Source organism: Micropterus salmoides, unplaced genomic scaffold (genome assembly GCF_014851395.1).
Source record: "Micropterus salmoides isolate LMB-PRFRI ecotype aquatic unplaced genomic scaffold, ASM1485139v1 Ms_hic_scaffold_1188, whole genome shotgun sequence".
NCBI lineage: Eukaryota > Metazoa > Chordata > Actinopteri > Centrarchiformes > Centrarchidae > Micropterus > Micropterus salmoides.
In genome coordinates, this window is record NW_024040250.1 from 4,819 (window position 1) to 12,212 (window position 7,394).

Here is a 7,394-nt window from a genome sequence, read left to right on the forward strand (position 1 = left end):
AGTTGAGTGTGAGTTTGGTTTGAAAGGCTGTTTCACAGATATTTTCTGAGCTGACTGGTGGCTGCGTGTGTGACGATCGCCACAATACCCTTACCTTACTACACACGTCTTTCTGTTGTGCATTTTTCCTGTCCGCCAAAGTGGCCACCACCAATTTACCAAGTTTCTGTAGTGTAAGCTTCTGTCAAGCCTAAGGCCATTGTACAACAAGACGTCAAGGTACAGCGTAACGTGCGAAGTTGATGCTTCCTCTGCGGACTGGTTAACTCTTGTGTGTCATGTGACCAGAGTGTAATCGCAGCATTTGCGATTAGAAAATCTCATTTTATAATATCACGATAATATCGCAAATGCCTTAGTTTAGATAATCCACAGAACACACTGTCAGCAGTTTTAATTAGACAAAAGCATTGTATATCTCAACACACACACAGATAAAACCCTAGTATCTGGATTCAAGTGAGAAAGTATGTCTATGAAGATTCTCAGTCATCCAGGTCATAGTTATCCAACGAAGGTTAAAGTCAAGGGCAACTGGACTTGGTTGAAGATACTGGAAGACGTTTCGTCCCTCATCCAAAGGACTTCTTCAGTTCTGACTGATTGGCAGGGAAACTCAGCTATTTAACCTCAGTGGGGTCGTTGGCCCGGGTCATCGATACCGCTTGGTCATTAGGGTTCCTTGTTGCTGTGACGACAGTCGTTACAGTCGTTAAGACTACCTGTGGCCAAGACTGAACGACCATCGTTGGTATCTTCACCTGAGGCCAATAGGTTATGTTTGTTGAGTTTCCTGGGAAGTGATGAAAGGACCGCATTGTAATGGAAACTCAACAAACGTAACCTATTGGCCTCAGGTGAAGATCCCAACGATGGTCGTTCAGTCTTGGCCACAGGTAGTCTTAACGACTGTAACGACTGTCGTCACAGAAACAAGGAACACTAACGAACCAGCGGTATCGATGACCCGGGCCAACAACCCCACTGAGGTTAAATAGCTGAGTTTCCCTGCCAGTCAGTCAGAACTGAAGAAGTCCTTTGGATGAGGGACGAAACGTCTTCCAGTATCTTCAACCAAGTCCAGTTGCCCTTGATTTTAACCTTCGTTGGATAAGTGAGAAAGTATGTGTTTTTTTTGTCTTTTAGGAGTTTGGAGAGGGAAACTCTAGTGTACTGTAAATAGTTAGCCTGGTCCGCCTTTTCGGTTTAATTTCATTTTCATTTTCCTTAATTTCTCCTCCTCTTCAGTAAAGAGTGGATCTCGGCCTCTCCACTTTAACTGTTCACCAGCTGCTCACTCCTGCCTACTTCAGAGATGAGTGCCAAGTCCGCCATCAACAAGGAGGTCTTCATACCACATGATGAGAAGATGCTTGCCGCTGTGCAGGTAAAGAGGAGGACCAAGAAGAAGATCCCCTTCCTGGCCACTGGTGGTCAGGGTGACTACATGACCTTCATCTGCCTCTCAGGTCAGAGGACAAATGTAAATCTCTTCTCCTCTCCTCTCCTCTCCTCTCCCCTCTCTCCTTTCTGTGTTGATTGGGCTGTTGCAACACAAAGTATAATTTCAACACTTCTCCTTTTAATTCTCCCTAATGTTCACACTGATGAGCATGTTTACATTTACTCTGCTAATGGGATGACACGCAAAATCAATTTATTGCTTTTTTAAAATAGATCAGATTTACGCTCAAATTGAATAATTATTTCACCAGATATTGATTAAATGATTTTGTTTTCTTTCTCTGTTTGAACGTTTGCTGAGATATTGCATGTTAATTGAATTAGCCATGGATATTATTCATGAGGAGAATAGCTGGAGAGTATTTATTTTATTGCCAGCAGAACTGCTTATGAAGATCAATGACATTTCTTAATCCTTCCAATTGAATGTGTATTAAACTCTGCTTTGGCAACAGCAGATCACATCATTAAAGGTTCAAAGTTAGTTATTGGTGACTGGGAGGAATTTAGAGTATATCAGTATAGCACAAATGTCAGTGCAGTCTCTCTGTGCGGGATTTAAATTCATGGTTGCCTACCAGTAATATAGCTACTCAACACTGAGCTTGTGTGTTTACACTCTCAGGGACAAGCGCATAAAAGCCAACTGTGTCAAGCGCAAATCCAAATTAACAACAAGTTTCTGGAAACGGACACTGTTTTTCTGAAGGGTTTATGATGAGTCATTTCTCCTTTAATGTGGAAATGAGTTTGGTTGATATTCACTTGTATTGCCAGTCTCATCACGTCCCCAGCAGCAGCCTTCACCTCCGTGCCCTGTTTGAGCTCTGCTGCGCCAAAATCTATTAAAGTTACTGGTCTCCAGTCTCATAGCTTCTTTAGAATTTTTTAAATAATGATTACCACACAATACATGATATTATAAGGATAGATTAGAGATTTGACTTCAGTGGAAAGCTGCTGGTTTGAATCTCAAATGTGGCTTTGAACACTGGGCAACAGTCCTGCCTTCTTTATTATTATTTGATTCTGTATTTGTTTGCCTTTTAATGTGTCTTTGTAATGTTGACATTGAGTCTACTCTTTTCACCATTACCTCTATCTTTGAATACACAAAGCATTTTTCACATAATTACATATCAACACTGGCGAAGGGCATCCTGAAGACTGTAGAGAGAGGAATAGTTTGCAGAGTATCCATGCATGAACATAGAGAACCTATGTGTCCCCCTGTGTTAGAAGGCATGCCAGCAACACACCACATCCACCATACCAGGTTTTTATTATCGATTAATCCAAAAATTTCTAATTTATTCTATATGTAAGTACTTTTCCAGGGCCCAAAGATACATATTTCGTCTAATCAACAGTTCAGAAATCCAATTTACAGTGATATGAAACAGAGCAAAGCAGTAAATTCTCCCATTCGAGAAGTTGGCCTTTTTGCTTAAAAAAAGATTTTATTTATTATCAAATTTGTTGGTGATAAGGGACCCTGGGCCTGGGGTTTAAGGCCCAGACCATGAATCACAATGTCCTTGGTTTGTGTCTGGCCCGGGACTTTTGTTGGATGTCACTCCCATCTCTCTCTGCTTATTTCCTGGCATCAGTCTACTGTTGACTTATTAATCAAAAAACTTACAAAAAAAATGTTATGGCACTCAACTAATTGATTAATCAAGTAGTTTGTTCATCACTAGTTTGACTCTCACCTCATCATCACATACTGTAGCTAAATTGGATGAACGAAATCAAAATCACATAAAAAATAAGTTGATTCATCTGAGTATACCTCATTCTTTATTTGGTAATTGCACACTTAACCTCAGATTGTCTCAGTGAGACTGCTCATTCTTTAACACTTAGATTGTAGCGATGAAGGGTGTGTGTGTCAGTGTAACCTCGACAGAGAGACAGTACGACTGGGTCAGGGTCCGTCTTAAAACCATGGTGATGCCACTTTAAACTGCCCCAGGTTACTACATCACCTGGTTGGAGCAAGATAAGTTTGGTACAGTCAGTGACTCCAACCTTTCTGTAAAGATGAAGAGGTCTATTGTTGGACTGTGTGACTGCTGGGACTGTGGGCTCTTGCATTTGTACTTTATTTACTTTTTATGTAACCCAGCTGAATCGGTGCATCTCCTGTTTTGGTCTGTGGGGGAGGTCAAGGCTCCATAGGAACTGCCATTCATTCACTGCCATCTTTACTTATTATGTGTAGAGACATGAGGCTATTTCATCCTTGTGCTGAAAAGCCTTTTGTTGATTCAATGTCAGATAATTTTTAAAGGAGGAACATTTTGTATTTTCTTATCCTTTGAAATAAGGCAGGGCGATATGGCCTATAGATTTTCTTCAAAATAACTTTTTGGACTTAATTGCCTGCAGAGGCCAGAGGACACCAGTATTTTATTTTGAAGTAGGCTTAGAGACCTCTTAGAGACCTATTCCCTCGGTTTGGTAGTATATTTGATTATATTTGAGTAAGTCCCTGTTTTCTGATCTGCTCCAATTTTGTTGTGTTTAAGTTACTGCATTATGCTGTTAATATACCAACAATGCAGATTTTTAAATACAAATTTTTAAATCATTTCACTATCTATGTAAATTATAATTGCACCTTTTTATTGATATGTTGATTTGGCTTTGAGAGTGATAACTTAAAACAAATAGCACCTATTATTTGGTGTCTGATAAAGAGAGACTTAAAGGTTTTTGAGCATGAAGGACTTCATCATTTCAAGAAGGAACTGGGCTTTGACGAGGTCCCACAAAACACTTTTATAGGAATAAAATCATAAATAATGAAAGACACAATACTAAACTTCAGCTACATACACACAGTTTGTTGGCCTAGTAGTGATTCATCTTTTCTGACACATTGAAATATTGGTTTCCAGGACACAGTGAGTTTACTACTGTCAGTCGCACACCCATTCTCTCTCTCTCGCTCTCTGCTCAAATGTGAAAAAGAGAGAGAGTACAATGTTCATTTAACAATTTATTATTAAACAAATGGACAAATGTGTTCATTAGGGAATCACCGAAATTAAGTGGCTGAAAATAGCAAAAATAGCACTTTTGGTGTTCGGCCTAATAAGTCAGAACACGTATTAGATTGTACTGAACAATTACGTTAACTTGTCAGCAGTGTGGAAGAATTTTTAAGTTTCTGAGAAAAATGCAAAAATCACCGTTTGAAGACACTGTTCTGCTGAATTGTCTACTAGCACATCCACCTCACATCTGTGGCTGACTTCTTAGAAAAGGCAACAAACGGTCTGACCCACTTTGAGTGTTTCTGTCACTCGTCTGTGAGAAAGCGATTAAGCTAGCTGCACCTACATTTAGAGTGCACACATATTCGAGCCTTTATGGTAACGGAACAGAGCGAGCTGACAGGCAGGTTAGCGACTTTATCATATTGGGTCAGACTTGTTAAATTTAGCGCAATGACACACATGTGACAGCGTCCGGTTTTAAAAATAAGGTGTCTATACAGTATGGAAATTTGCTTGCAGGGGCCAATGCATCACCTGAAACACTGAGCCCCTCCACACTTCTTACCAGCTGTCATTAATTAATACCTGTACCAAAAAAAAAGGGTGGTGACCAAATCATGTGCTGGTGCGACAAACTGAGAAAGTTGGTAGCACCAGTGCTACCAGTGGAAAAGTTTGTCTGGAGCCTTGCACACACACACACACACACACACACACAAACACACACTCAGGCTTCAGCTAGACAGAACCATATTTTACCATTCTGTAATTCTCTCTTAAGTGTATATCCAGGATTATCAATGGTTGTGTTTGCAGATTTGCATATAGGGCTGGACAATATGGCCAAAAATGTTTCGATATTGATAATTATCGTTATTTCTTTCGAGTTTTAAAGTCTGATTTTTGCTCCTGAGTGACAGTTGATAACTTCACAAATCTGAGGTAGAACATTCAAAACAGTTAAAATAAAATCTTTGTCACAAGTAAAATTAAATAAAAGCTTTTTTCTCAACACAATAAACATCTTAATAAAGAAATCAAGTCCTAATTTGTGTATGATTCAAGTGAATAACATTTATTGAATATTTAGTGAACATTTGTTATATTGTTATGCATTCTTTATTCTGCACTGGGGGCTGTTTTAGGTGAAGAATCAGAAACCGCTGTATTTAAGTAGTTTTTACCCAAAAGGAATTTGGTGACTACAGCAGACATAAACCTATATAAATGTAAAAATATGAAATTTACAAAATATCGAAATTATAGAAGAATAATAAAGACTATAACCTGGTAGGACATTTTATAAACTGTCTGTAGTTGGGGAGATCATGGCTGAGATTTCCTTTGTTAAAGTCACCAAGGACAATAACAAGGGAGTCTGGGTTCTTCTGCTCCACACACAGTATCTGGAGGAGGAGCAGGCGCTGTGCACCTTTCGTTTTGCTGGAGAGATCTGTCTCACGATCTTCTCTGAATAGTCCAGTATAATTCCACACAGCCACATCTCTGTGAATCATAAAACAGATTATGAATAAAAGTTCCACAGATGACACGAGAAAAATGGGAAATAAATCCGCTGGTGGTTTTCCCCTGATGTTCATGAGCTTCTCTCTGGTGAGCGAGCTCCGGGTATAAGAGCAGAAAACTGAGTATACAAACAAAAACAAGACAAAACAACATGCACCAAACACAGAGGCAGCCATCCACAGCGCCATCTTGGAGCATGGATAGATTTGTGCTACTGCTGGCTTTAATAGCAATTGTTTTGTGGTATATTTTGCAGAGGATCACAGTTTGGACACACATCTGCCCTCTAGAAACTGAACCACCTCCATATGATCGACCCTTTGTCTGGAATTGAAGTTAAATAAGGACAACAATGGTTGGTTAGTTTAGGGAATCTGTGACTGTGTGGAAGAGGGAGCGAGTCCCCTGCATGTAAATGCCTGCTGCTTTTCACGCAAAAAATAAATTGATAAATGAAGATGACGATTATGGTCATCTGCCATATTGCTCTTCAAATCTATTGGATATATGCAATATTTCACCCAGTCCTACTTTGAAATACAATATTCTGAATGTGTGAATGGATGTTGCATAATGTTCTAAAACAAATGAAGAAATTGCACAGTTTATTCCCATCCCATTTACTACCATCACCACAATCACCCAAGTTTATATCTTGCCAAAGTTACCACATTAAAAGTTTTTTGCTGGCTGCCCTAAACTAACATTCTCTCTAAGCTGATGTTTGTATCACATGTGGGAGCACAGTAGTGAAGGCCAGCACTGTTATGTAGTGTACTTAGTCATGTGGCATTTATTTAAGCCGGCCAGGCATTGTTCTGAGTTGTGTGTGTGTGTGTGTGTGTGTGTACTGTACAGCCAAACCACGAGTGTGAAACCAGGCTGTGCCTCCCAGCACAGTGGAGATAGAAAACTGGTGCGTGTGACTTTAAGTGTTCAGTATGTTTGTATCTATGTGAAAGCACTGTGTATGTAAGGGTGAGGGAAGGGGTTCACTGACAGTCTCATGGCTACAGTAACAGATAGTTAACGTCTCAGGGCCATACAGTGGCAGTGTTATGTAATCTGTGGTATGTCACACGGCTAAAGGAAGCCTATGAGGAACTGTGCTGTAGAGACAGCCGTGGGCACTTAACTCTTACGCTAAGCAGGGTGCCAGGATGGAAGACCAGGCCATCACTGCTACTCTAATTCCAGGATCATATCTTATAATACAGTCATAAGATGTGACTGAATGTAAGAAAAACAAGATATTTTCAACATTTTTTCCGGCTTTATTGCTGAAACACGTATTACTCTTGACAGAAATAGTAATTGGAAAAGGAAGCTGTGGTTTGGATTAAAAAACAGCGCACCTTAACAGAGATTATCCACCCAACCTTATCAACCTGACCAGGC

The 7,394-nt window shown here is 39.8% G+C and overlaps 1 long non-coding RNA gene across 1 annotated transcript; it reads left to right on the plus strand.

Annotated features, from left to right (window-relative positions):
* Positions 1-1,078: 1,078 nt before the first annotated feature.
* On the plus strand, positions 1,079-5,633 carry LOC119898529. The gene is made up of 3 exons (XR_005443582.1): positions 1,079-1,469; positions 5,384-5,388; positions 5,621-5,633. It is a non-coding gene; the product is annotated as an uncharacterized LOC119898529 (long non-coding RNA).
* Positions 5,634-7,394: the final 1,761 nt, after the last annotated feature.